The sequence below is a fragment of the Symphalangus syndactylus genome, chromosome 10 (assembly GCF_028878055.3).
Source record: "Symphalangus syndactylus isolate Jambi chromosome 10, NHGRI_mSymSyn1-v2.1_pri, whole genome shotgun sequence".
NCBI lineage: Eukaryota > Metazoa > Chordata > Mammalia > Primates > Hylobatidae > Symphalangus > Symphalangus syndactylus.
In genome coordinates, this window is record NC_072432.2 from 49,872,616 (window position 1) to 49,884,932 (window position 12,317).

Sequence of the window (12,317 nt, forward strand, 5' to 3'; positions counted from 1 at the left end):
ATATAACACCAATCAGATTTAACCCAAAGAAGAACATCTCAAGGCATTTAATAATCAAACTCCCAAAGATCAAAAATGAAGGAAAGACTCAAAAAGCAGCAAGAGAAAAGAAACAATTATCATACAACGGAGTGCCAATAAGTCTGGCAGCAAACTTTTCAGTGGAAACTGTACAGGCCAGGAGAGAGTGGCATAACACATTTGAAGTGCTTGTGTAAAAAACTCTTACCCTAGAATAGTATATCTGGCAAAAATGTCCTTCAAGTATGAAAGAGAAATACTTTTCCAGACAAACAAAAGCTGAGGGATTTCATTAACATTAGACCTGTACTACAAGAAATGCTAAAGAGAGTACTTCAATCAGAAAGAAAAGAACAGTAATGAGCAAGAAGAAATCATCTGAAGGTACAAAACTTACTGGTAATATTATAGTAACACCACAGAAAAACACAGAATATTGTAACACTGTTAAGTGTAGACTTAACTACTCCAATCTTAAGTAGAAATACTAAAAAGATGAACCAATAAAAAAATAACTACAACAAGCTTTCATGACATAGACGGTACAATAAGATATAAACAGAAACAGCAAAAAGTTTAAAAGTTGGCAGATGAAATTAAGGAGTAGACTATTGGTCTTTATTATTCTCTTTGCTTGTTTGTTTAAACAAACAGTGTTGTTATCCACTTAAAATCGTGGGTTATAAGATAGTATTTGCAAGCTGCACAGTAACCTCAAATCAAAAAACACACAACAGATACATAAAAAATAAAAAGCAACAAATTAAATCATATCACCAGAGAAAATTATCTTGGTTGAAAGGAAGACAGGCAGGAAGGAAAGGAGGAAAAAGCAACCAGAAAACAAATGACAAAATGGTGGGAGTTAGTCCTTGCTCATCAATAATAACACTGAATATACATGAACTAAACTCTCTAATAAAAAGACATGGAGTGGCAGAATGGATGAAAACACAAGATCTCATGATCTGTTGCTTTACAAGAAACACACTTCACTTAAAAAGACACACATAGAATGAAAAGAAAGGGATGGAAAAAGATATTCCATGCCAATGGAAACCAAAAAAGAGTAGACAAAATAGATTTCAAGACAAAAACTCTAAGAAGAGACAAAGAAGTCATTATATAATGATATAGGGGTCAATTCAGCAAGAGTATATAACAATTGAAATATATCTGCACCAACATTAGAGCACCCAGATATATAAAGCAAATATTATTAGAACTAAAGAGATAGAATCCAATACAGTAAGAGCTGGAGACTTCAACCCCCCACTTTCATCATTGAACAGATATTCCAGACAGAAAGTCAACAAAGAAAGATCAGACTTAATCTCCACTATAGACCAAATGAACCTAATAGATATTTACAGAACATTTCATCCAATGGCTGCAGAATGCACATTCTTCTCCTCAACACATGGATCGTTCTCAAGGATAGATTATGTTAGGCCACAAAACAAGTCTTAAAACATTCAAAAAAATGAAATAACATGGACCATCTTCTCTGACCACAATACAATAAAACTAGAAATCAGTAACAAGAGGAATTTTTAGAAACCATACAGAAAACAAGAAAATTTAAAAATATGCTCCTGAGTCAATGAAGAAATTAAAAGAAAATTTAAAACTTCCTTGAAACAAATGATAATGGAAACACAACATACCAAAACCTATGGGATATAGCTAAAGCAGTACTAAAAGGAAAGTTTACAGCAATAAGTGCCTACATCAAAAAAGAAGAAAAACTTCAAATAAACAACCTAAGGATTCATCTTAAAGAATTAGAAAAGCAAGAACAAACCAAACCCAAAATTAGTAGAAGAAAAGAAATAATAAAGATCAGAGCAGAAATAAATGAAATAAAGAAAACAATACAAAAGATCAAAATAAAAAGCCAATTTTTTGAAAATATAAACAAAATTGACAATCCTTTAGCCACATAAATGAAAAAAAAAAAAAAGAGAGAAGACCCAAATAAACAAAATCAGAGATGAAAATGGAGACATTTCAGCCAATCCTGCAGAAATTCAAAGGATCATTAATGGTTACTATGAACAGCTATATGCCAATAAATTGGAAAATCTAGAAGAAACGAAAAAATTCCTAGACACATATAACCTACCAAGAATGAACCGTGAAGAAATCCAAAACCTGAACAGACCAATAGCAAGTAATGAAATTAAAGCTGTAATGAAAAATCTCCCACCAAGAAAAACCCTGGGATTCAATGGCTATATTGCTAAATTCTACCAGATACTTGGTAGAAAAACGAATACTATCCTACTCAAACTATTCTGAAAAGGAAAGGAAAAGGAATTATTTCCAAACTCATTCTACAAGGCCAGCATTACACTGATACCAAAACATGTCAAAACATATCAAAAACACAAAGATACCAGCCTGGGAAACATGGTGAAACCCCATCTTTACAAAAAATACACACACACAGAGAGAGAGAGAGAGAGAGAGAGAGAGAGAGAAATGCCTATTTAGCACAGTCTTGACTTCCTATTTTACTTTTGGTTTAGGAAAGAATAACATGAAAAGTATAGCATGCTCCAAGTATACAGCTTCTCCATCCTCTTTAGATCTCTGGTGGGCCTTTGCATTGAAACCTAACTCTGTTTTGGTTTAATTCGCTTCCTTTTCAAATTATGTCATAGTCCTGCTTGGTTGTTTTTCTGTGTGTGCTAGAAGGCAGGGCCTGTGAGAGGAGACCCTCAGTTACATCAGGGTTAAAAAAGCACAGGAAGTTTACGTACAGAGCAAAGCCATTTGCTAGAATTGGTTTTTATCCTTCCGTTTCGAAAATAAAGTTGCTGTTTGTGTTGGAGATGCTGTCATCAGAATTCCGCGGCACAAAGAGAAAGATATAAAAATATCTCTCTGACATGTAACTTTCCCCCTTCTTCTAGCCCCTTGCTAGGAATGCCAGAAGAGGATCCCACGCTGACTGGAACCATTAGGTCTTTTGTTTGAATCCCAGTGATCGAGAAAGAAATGAGGTTCATAATCAGCTAGTAGTGGAGAAAAAAGGAACCCAAGGAGATAGAGCTGTTAATTTCACTCGGGACATTTCCTCGAGGCTACTTTACTCGGAAAGCCTCAATGTTCCCTGGTAGCTGCAGGATCTACTTTGGGGGCTGCCAAGTTTCCTCTCTCATTCTTTCTCCTGCCCCAAGAGCAGGCAGGAAGGAAAGTTCCTGGACTAATACTCGTCTGTTTGGTAGGCGTGGGTCCTGGTTGAAGTCTCTCTAGGAAAACTCGCAAGTGTAGAAATCTTCTCTGTATTACCACTGTCTCTGCACTGAGATTTGGGCTGCTTTGCTTCCAACGTCACACATCAAAATTGAGGTGAGTTGTTTGTTTTTGTTTTTTCCAATCTTCATACTTCATAGAAAATCTTGATTCTTTTTTGATATGTGCTTTAACAAATGTGTCACTTAAATCGGTACTTCTCGTACATTAACGTGCATATGTATTGCCTGAAGATCTTGCTGAAACACAGGCTCTGTGGAACTCAGGGGGCCTGGGGTGGGCCTCTGATTCTGCACATCTCAGCTGACCTCTATGGACCACACTTTGAGTAAAAAGGGCTCAAACTCTGTCGGTCTTTTGCATTTTTGGAAGGGGTTGGGCATTGTAGGCAGGATAAGGGTATTTGGCTGAACACATGATTTATGTTGAGCACCTGAGAAGACAATCAGACAACATCCCTTTCCTGGTTGTACCTACTTTGATGGCTACCTCTGTGCTTTGGGGTTTCTGTTAAGCAGATCCTAGGTGTGGTAAGCCAGATTACCCCTAAGTGAGAGAGGATGTTGGGCTTCTCCTTAGATTATATAGGCCACTTGGAGCAGAGTCAGAAATCCTTTTGTAATTTTTGTATTAACTGCCTATATCATGCCTCATTTGGTGTGGCTGGTGGTCACTTTGAACATTTCAGCTTAAATTAAAAATACGGCTGGGTGCGGCAACAGTGCGAGACTCCGTCTCAAAAAAAAAAAAAAAAATATATATATATATATATATATATATATATATATATATATATATACATGTCCAGGTGCGGTGTAATCATGCCTGTAATCCCAGCATTTTGGGAGACTGAGGTGAGTGGATCATCTCAGGTCAGGAGTTTGAGACAAGCCTGGCTAACATGGTGAAACCCTGTCTCTACTAAAAATACAACAATTAGCTGGGCGTGGTGTCACAGACCTGTAATCCCAGCTACTTGGAAGGCTGAGGCAGGAGAATCACTTGAACCCAGGAGGCAGCATTTGCAGTGAGCCAAGACCGTGCCATTGTACTCCAGCCTGGGTGACAAGAGCGAAACTCTGTCTCTAATAATAATAATAATAATAATAATGCATGATAGAAAAAATAGCTGATTTCTTTCTCCTATCATTTGGAATTGAAGATTATAAGGCATATGAATCTGTTACATTGTTGAAAATCAGTTTGCGTAGAGAATAGAATATTTTTTATCCTCCTGTAACAGGCCTGGTAGTGTTCTTTAAATTCAGTATGTTCCCTGTCCTAAACAATTTACAGTTATGTGAAAGTTGCCTTTAACCCAAAAGAAACAAGCCAATAGGAAAAAAGAGAATGGAGAGGAAATATACCTATTGTTGAGGGGAGAAAAAAGCAATGGGAAAAAAGTGGGGAGAAAAGGAGAATGGTGGCCAGGAGTTGACAGGAGACACACCTTCACAAAATGAATAAAAGAAACCCTAGCCTGGAAATAGAATCTTTCCCACACATGCATGGGAGTTCTCCTAGAGTAGAAGCTTGTATCTTTCTTAGTTGGAAAAATGTGACGGAGACAGAGTAGGTAAGTTGTAAATTTTGTTGTCCTATTTTTTTATAGAAACGGGACCTCACTATGTTGCCCAGGCTGGTCTTGAATTCCTGGGCTCGTGCAATCCTCCCATCTCGGCCTCCTAAAGTGCTGGGATTACAGGTGTGAGCCACCATGTCCAGCCAATTTTGTTGTTCTAGTGAAGATGCCGAAGCCATTTGTCATAAATCAAGGAAGGGCTATACAAGTGATAGTCAGAGGAGTATTCAGGTCTGGTGATGCCTGGTATGAATCCATAGAACTGTGTCCGGAGTTGGCTCCTTCCGGTGGGTTCTTGGTCCCGCTGACTTCAAGAATGAAGCTGCGAACCTTTGCAGCAAGTGTTATGGCTCATAAAGGTAGTGCAGACCCAAAGAGTGAGCAGCAGCAAGATTTATTATGAAGAGCAAAAGAACAAAGCTTCCACAGTGTGGAAGGGGACCCAAGCCGTTGCCACTGCTGGCTCGAGTGGCCAGCTTTTATTCTCTTATGTGGCCCCCCCCCATGTCCTGCTGATTGGTCCCTTTTACAGAGTGCTGATTGGTCCATTTTTACAGAATGCTGATTGGTGAGTTTACAATCCCTTAGCTAGACAGAGTGCTGAGTGGTGCAGTTTTACAGAGTGCTGATTCGTGCATTTACAATCCTTTAGCTAGAACAGAGCGCTGATTGGTGCGTTTACAATCCTTTAGCTAGACACAGAGTGCTGATTGGTGTGTTTTTACAGAGTGCTGATTGGTGCATTTACAATCCTTTAGCTAGACACAGAGTGCTGATTGGTGCGTTTACAATCCTCTAGCTAGACAGAAAAGTTCTCCAAGTCCCCACTCGACCCAGGAAGTCCAGCTGGCTTCACCTCTCAGAACCACTGCCAGACAGATGGGAGTCGCTTCTGTTTGAACTAAGTTTCAAATAACATTCCCTTCTATTATGGTCTATAATCAGAGGTTATGAAAAACTGTAACCCTTGTAGCATAAGCACTGACTGATCAGAATACAAGATAGTTGTAATCAGCCCACCCAACAGCAGATGGCGGGTAGGCAGTAAGCATGTGTGGGGCTGAGTATCAGCCTAAGCTATCCCAGGTCTGAATTAGACTTTTTGGGGGTAGATTGTAAGGCTGCAGATGACTTTAGAGACATACGTTCTGGTTTCCACCATCATCTGCCAACTCTCTGGACCCATTTTCTTGGATGAGGCCATTTCCCTCTCTCTCGAGCCTGGAGTAATCCCTCAGTCCAGCTGTCTACTCCTGCAGCTGATACTGTAGAAAATAGAGTTCCCCTAGGGAACTACAAGACTCATAATCCCACCTGCTTCCTGAACAGGAGAAGGGAAAGTGCATATATTGTTTTGTGAAGTGTTACAGCAGAAAATGAAACCTGATTACCACATTATCCAACTGTACAAAGCACTGTCCCATACATTATCCCCTTGATTTTTCACAACCTTCCTGGAGTATATGGGTCAAGGAGATTGTTATTTCAACCTCTGAATGGAGAAACGAAGGTCCCAGTGAAGCAATTTGCCAAAGGCACACAGCTGGTCTGTGGGTGTGCTGGGATTCAAACCCAACGCTGGTTTGCTCCGAGTTCAGGTGCATCCTGTGCTTTTCTGGCCTCGGCATCTTCTCAAGACCTCTGATGACCTCTTGGTTTGTACAAGGCTTTGTTACCCTTTATGTCATAATTTGCAATATTTGCATTAAAAATAATCCTATTTCTACTTTGTTTTGGTCAAAATTACTCATGTGTTTGTCTTAAGCTTTGTCTCCATTAAGGTCTTTACTCCCTAGGAAAAAAATGTTTGACAGTAATGCTTCTCAAACTTTCTCAGGCTTAGATGTCACCTGGGGAGCTTGCTGAAACTCGAATCCCTGGGCTCCAACTCCAGAGATTCTGCTTCCCTAGGTCAGGCCCCAGGCATTTGAACTGGCATTCTAATAAGCTCCCAGGTGATTTTAGTGCCACCACTCAGAGATCACACCTTCAAACAAAAGTCACAGCCCCAGTCAATATTTTAAAAGAATACATTTATGGTTTAGTAAGGGGGGATTAGTGTACTTTTGTATATGTATATTATTTATTTATTTTGAGACAAGAGTTTCGCCCTTGTTGGCCAGCTGGAGTACAATGGTGCGATCTCGGCTCACTGCAGCTTCCATCTGCTGGGTTCAAGCAATTCTCCTGCCTTAGCCTCCCGAGTAGCTGGAATTACAGGTGCCTGCCACGAGGCCTGGCTTATTTTTGTATTTTTAGTAGAGACAGGGTTTCACCATGTTGGCCAGGCTGGTCTCGAACTGCTGACCTCAGGTGATCCACCCACCTCAGCCTCCCAAAGTGCTTGGATTACAGGAGTGATATTTATTTTTATTTTTAAATTTTTTTTAGACAGGGTATTGCTGTGTCACCCAGGCTGGAGTGCAGTGGCATGGACAAGGCTCACTACAGCCTCTACCTCAAGGCTTCCATATTAACCTCCCGAGTAGCTGGGACCACAGGCACGCGCCACCACGCACAGCGAATTTTTAAATTTTTTGTGGAGTCTGGGTCTTGGTACGTTGCCCAAGCTGGTCTCAAACTCCTGGGCTCAAATGATTCTCCCACCTCAGTCTCCCAGAGTGCTGGGATTACAGGCTTGAGCCATGGCTTTTCTTTTTAAATATAAAATACTTCAGGAATTTGTGTGTCATCCTTGTCCAGGGGCCAAGGTAATCTACTTTGTATCATTCCAATTTTAGTATATTTGCTGCTAAAAGGAACATGTTAGGGTGCTTAATAATAGATTATCATGTCAGAATTCCTGCGTTTAAATATTAATGCTATCACATGTGCAAGCTATGAGATCCTGGGAAAGTTAGTCTTCTTATGCCTCAGTTGCCTAATCTATAAAATGAGAATAATAATACTACCTACCTCATAGGGTAGTTGTGAGGATTAAATGAGTTAGCAGTGCAGGACACAAAGTATCTCTGTGAGTTTGCTATGATTATCACTAAGTCGTGCTCAATAATTATACTTTACAATAGAAACACCAACGACAAGATTCACACCAATAGCAAATGTTCTTCTTGGTTGTAGGTGTTGCCCCAGGTTTAATCTTATGTGTGTGAATATGAGGGACTAATTGTCCTGGGCTGTCAGCTAGCCCGGTTATGTAAGGCTTTCCACATCATTCTGACAGATTAGACTTGACTCTGACAGTGATGAAAAGCCATCAGCACAGCTTCAGATTGGGAAGTGCAATCAGAATTGCATTTTAGAAATGTCTCTTGCTGTAGCACAGATGCCAGGTAGGAAGAAGGTGAGGCTGGAGGCAGAAACCTGTTTGAATAGACTGTTGCAATAGTCCCAGAGAGAAATAATAAGACTTAAACTAAGTGATATGGTTTGGCTGTGCCCCCACTCAGATCTCTTCTTGAATTGTAGCTCCCATAATCCCATGTGTTGTGGGAGGGACCCGGTGGGAGATAATTGAATCATGGGGGCAGTTTCCCCCATACTGTTCTCCTGGTAGTGAATAAGTCTCACGAGATCTGATGGTTTTATAAGGGGAAACCCCTTTCACTTGGCTGTCATTTTCTCTCTTCCCTGTCACCATGTAAGATGTGCCTTTTGCCCTCAACCATCATTGTGAAAGGCATGTGGATTCCCTAGCCATGTGGATTCCCTAGCCATGTGGAACTGTGAGTCCATTAAACCTTTTTTTCTTGATAAATTACCCAGTCTTGGGTATGTCTTTATCAGCAGTGTGAGAACGGACTAATACACTAAGGCCAGGCGCGGTGGCTCAAGCCTGTAATCCCAGCACTTTGGGAGGCCGAGGCAGGCGAATCAAGAGGTCAGGAGATCGAGACCATCCTGGCTAACACGGTGAAACCCCATCTGTACTAAAAATACAAAAAAATAACCAGGCACGGTGGCGGGCGCCTGTAGTCCCAGCTGCTGGGGAGGCTGAGACAGGAGAATGGTGTGAACCCGGGAGGTGGAACTTGCAGTGAGCGGAGATCGCGCCATTGCCCTCCAGCCTGGGTGACAGAGCAAGACTAGGTCTCAGAAAAAAAAAAAAAAAAAAAAAAAAGATTTGAATGGTACATTTTTATATTATGAATATTTTACCACAGTAGAAGAAAATAAAACAACTCTACCCTCAGATATTTGCATGTCTGCCTCCTACTTATTCTTCAGTTTTCTGCTTAAATAGCATGTCCTCAGGGAAGCCTCTCTTATTGCTCTATGTAATTTCCTCGTAGAACATATCACTATCTGAAATTACCTTTTTTATACATGCTATCATCTGTCTTCTCCATTAGAATATAAGCTTTTCGAGCATAAGATCTTCGCGTGATTCAAAGCTGTATCCTAACACTGCGTTTTTGTCACATAGCAGCTATTCAGTGAATACTTGCAGAATAATGTACTGAGAAAAAAGAAAGGGCTCCACCTGGAGGTTGTATTAGTAAATGTACTCTGTGGGAATTTTAAATGTACAATACTTAAAAGTAAAAATCAAACTGAACATTTAACTTCAAAACAGTATTAACCATGATAGTGGAGTGAGAAGGCATGAAGAAAAGTGTACAAACACATCTGTGTAAAATATTTCCCTTCATGCACTTTTCACATCAACTCCCTGCTCAGGTTCCCAATTCCCAGGACCTCAGCAATTCCCTTATTTGCTTTCTATGTATCGCCTGTTCATTTACCTACTGTCAATGACTGCTTTGGTGCTACAATGCCAACGTGGAGTGATTGGAAAAAGACTGCATGGCCCACAAGCCTAAAATATTCACTATCTGGCCTTTTACAGAAAAAGTTTACCAACCAACCCATGACATAGGTAAAGATAATGGACTAGAAATATTGTCTACTCTTCTCTGAGAACTTTCATGATAGTCATTCAAGTCAATCAAGAAATGTTTATTGGGATTAGAGACTATTATTCTAAGTAACGCAGGAATGGAAAACCAAACATCGTATGTTCGTACGTTCTCACTCATAAGTAGGGGCTAAGCTATCAGGATGCAAAGACATAAGAAAGACAGTGGACTTGGGGGACTTGGGGGAAAGGGTGGGAAGGGGGTGAGGGATAAAAGACTGCAAATTGGGTTCAGTGTGTACTGCTCCGGTGATGGGTACACCAAAACTTCACAAATCACCACCAAAGAACTTACTCATGTAACCAAATACCACTGTTCCCCAAATCTTAGGGAAATAAAAAAATTAATTAAAAAACAAGAGAAATGTTTACTGAGTTCCTACTATGTTTCCAGCACTGCATTAGTCACTGGGGATAGAACAGTGAATGAAATAGAAATCCCTGCTGTTACGAAGCTCACTTTCTAGAGGGAGGAGGACAAATAATAAACAATAAACAAATAAATAATGTATGTTAGACGGGGAGAAGGGTTACAGACAGATGCACAATAAGAAGTAATCAGGAAGGCAAAGAAAGGTTTTGCAATTTTAAACAGAGTGGTTGGGGTAGGCCTTGTTAAGGGGTTGACATTTAAGCAAATCTTTGAAGAAAGACTGAGAGGGAACGAAGAGACCATCTGGGAGGAAAGTATTTCAGGTAGAGGGAACAGAGGCAGGAACACATCTAGAGTGCTAGAGAAACACCTGGGAGACCAGTGAGGATAGCAGAAACATTCTACCGGGGTTCTCACACTCATGTGCTCCTTTTTTTTTTTTTTTTTAAATTTTTAGAAACATAGTCTTACTCTTTCAGCCAGTCTAGAGTGCGGTGGCGTGATCATACCTCACTGCAGCCTCAAACACCTGGGCTCAAGCAATCCTTCCACTTCAGTCTCCTAAGTAGTTGGGACTACAGGAACATGCTACTGTGCATTGCTAATATTTTATTTTTAGAGTCTGGGTCTATGTTGCCCAGGGTGGCCTTGAACTCCTGGCTTCAAGAGACCCCGCTGCTTCAGCTTCCCAGAGTGCTGGGATTACAGGCGGGAGCCACCATGCTTAGTCTTATGCATCCATGCATTCTTTTTTTTTTTTAAGGCAGGGTCTCACTCTGTTGCCCAGGCTGGAGTGCTGTGGCATGATCTTGGCTCACTGCAACCTCCACCTACCGGGTTCAAGCAATTCTCCCACTTGAGCCTCCCGAGTAGCTGGGACTATAGGCATGCACCACCACACTTGGGTAATTTTTGTAATTTTTAGTAGAGACAGGGTTTCACCATGTTGGCCAGGCTGGTCTCGAACACCTGACCTCAAGTGATCCGCTCGCCTCAGCCTCACAAAGTACTGATATTATAGACATGAGCCACCGTGCCTGGCCTCCATGCATTCTTGTTATGTGCAAATATTGACTGCTGGTTTAAGGTATCTTCCCCTTCCTGTAGGACAACATCCCAACCTTGCAGGGTATCCCCACTCACACTATAATTAAGCCTTAGGCAGGCCAAGTCACTGTTCTATCAAGCCAGCTGCTCTGTAAGATCTAGGTATATACTGAATTTTGAGACTATGAGACCACTTTTACCATAATATATGCCCATGATCACAGACGATATTATATGGAATACTAAGGCAACAGATAAGGCATTCTGTAACTTCATAATAGTGGTATTGGTAGAAGCATTGCAGGCAGGGAATAAAATGTAAAAAAAAAATTTTTTTTTTTTTTTTTTTGAGACAGAGTCTTGTTCTGTCACCCAGGCTAGAGTGCAGTGGCATGATCTTGGCTCACTGCAACCTCCACCTCCCGGGTTCAAGTGATTCTCCTGCCTCAGCCTCCCGAGTAGCTGGGATTACAGGTGCCCACTGCCATGCCCAGCTAATTTTTGTATTTTTAGTAGAGAGGGGGGTTTCGTCATGTTGGTCAGGCTGGTCTTGAACTCCTGACCTCAGGTGATCTGCCCTCCTTGGCCTCCCAAAGTGCTGGAATTACAGGCGTGAACCACTGTGCTTGGCCACAGTGCAAAATTTTATCCAGAATATGTAGCTATTCCTGAGAAGAGAAAAGGCTGTTCCTTTTATGTTGGGAAGTGTTCACACAATCAGCTACTATTAGGTGGCCACCTGGTCACCCCAGACAATAGTGCCTTATCAGCGGCTTAGTATTGACTTTGGCTGTTGGTCAATGAACGGGACATTCAGCAGTACGTATAGTCAGAGCAGCTTTGGTGAGGGAAAACCATGTTATTAGCTCACACGTAGCTTCCTTCCATGCTGGCACAGTTTGCACACGGAGCCACTGAACAAGCACTGGGATACCTGGAGAAAGAGGCTTACTGACATTCACAAAATAGATCATCTTGATCATCTGATTTTTGAGAACCTCCACCATCGTGATACAATCTACTGGATATACACGCGCCACAAAAATATTCCCACCCTCTGTGTCCATTCCAAAAGGTCCATGCATAGTCCATCTAATCACCAATTTTTCAATTAGTTTTTTTCAAGTCTCCAACCAGCCAGCCAATCCAGTAGC

At 41.0% G+C, this 12,317-nt stretch overlaps 1 protein-coding gene and 1 non-coding gene across 3 annotated transcripts in view; one reads left to right on the forward strand and one right to left on the reverse strand.

The window, feature by feature from the left end:
* Window positions 1-2,832: 2,832 nt before the first annotated feature.
* The window catches only part of ABCG2 (ATP binding cassette subfamily G member 2 (JR blood group)), a 136,656-nt gene continuing 127,171 nt past the window's right edge, over window positions 2,833-12,317 (forward strand). Inside the window, exon 1 of one of the 2 annotated variants that reach the window (XM_063610254.1) lies at window positions 2,833-3,378. The gene's annotated coding sequence lies outside the window, so the exon portion shown is untranslated. The remainder of the gene's footprint in view (window positions 3,379-12,317) is intronic. The other variant, XM_055297034.2, reaches the window with a different exon arrangement.
* On the reverse strand, window positions 7,523-7,626 carry LOC129492362 (U6 spliceosomal RNA). The gene has a single exon (XR_008660824.1). It is a non-coding gene; the product is annotated as a U6 spliceosomal RNA (small nuclear RNA).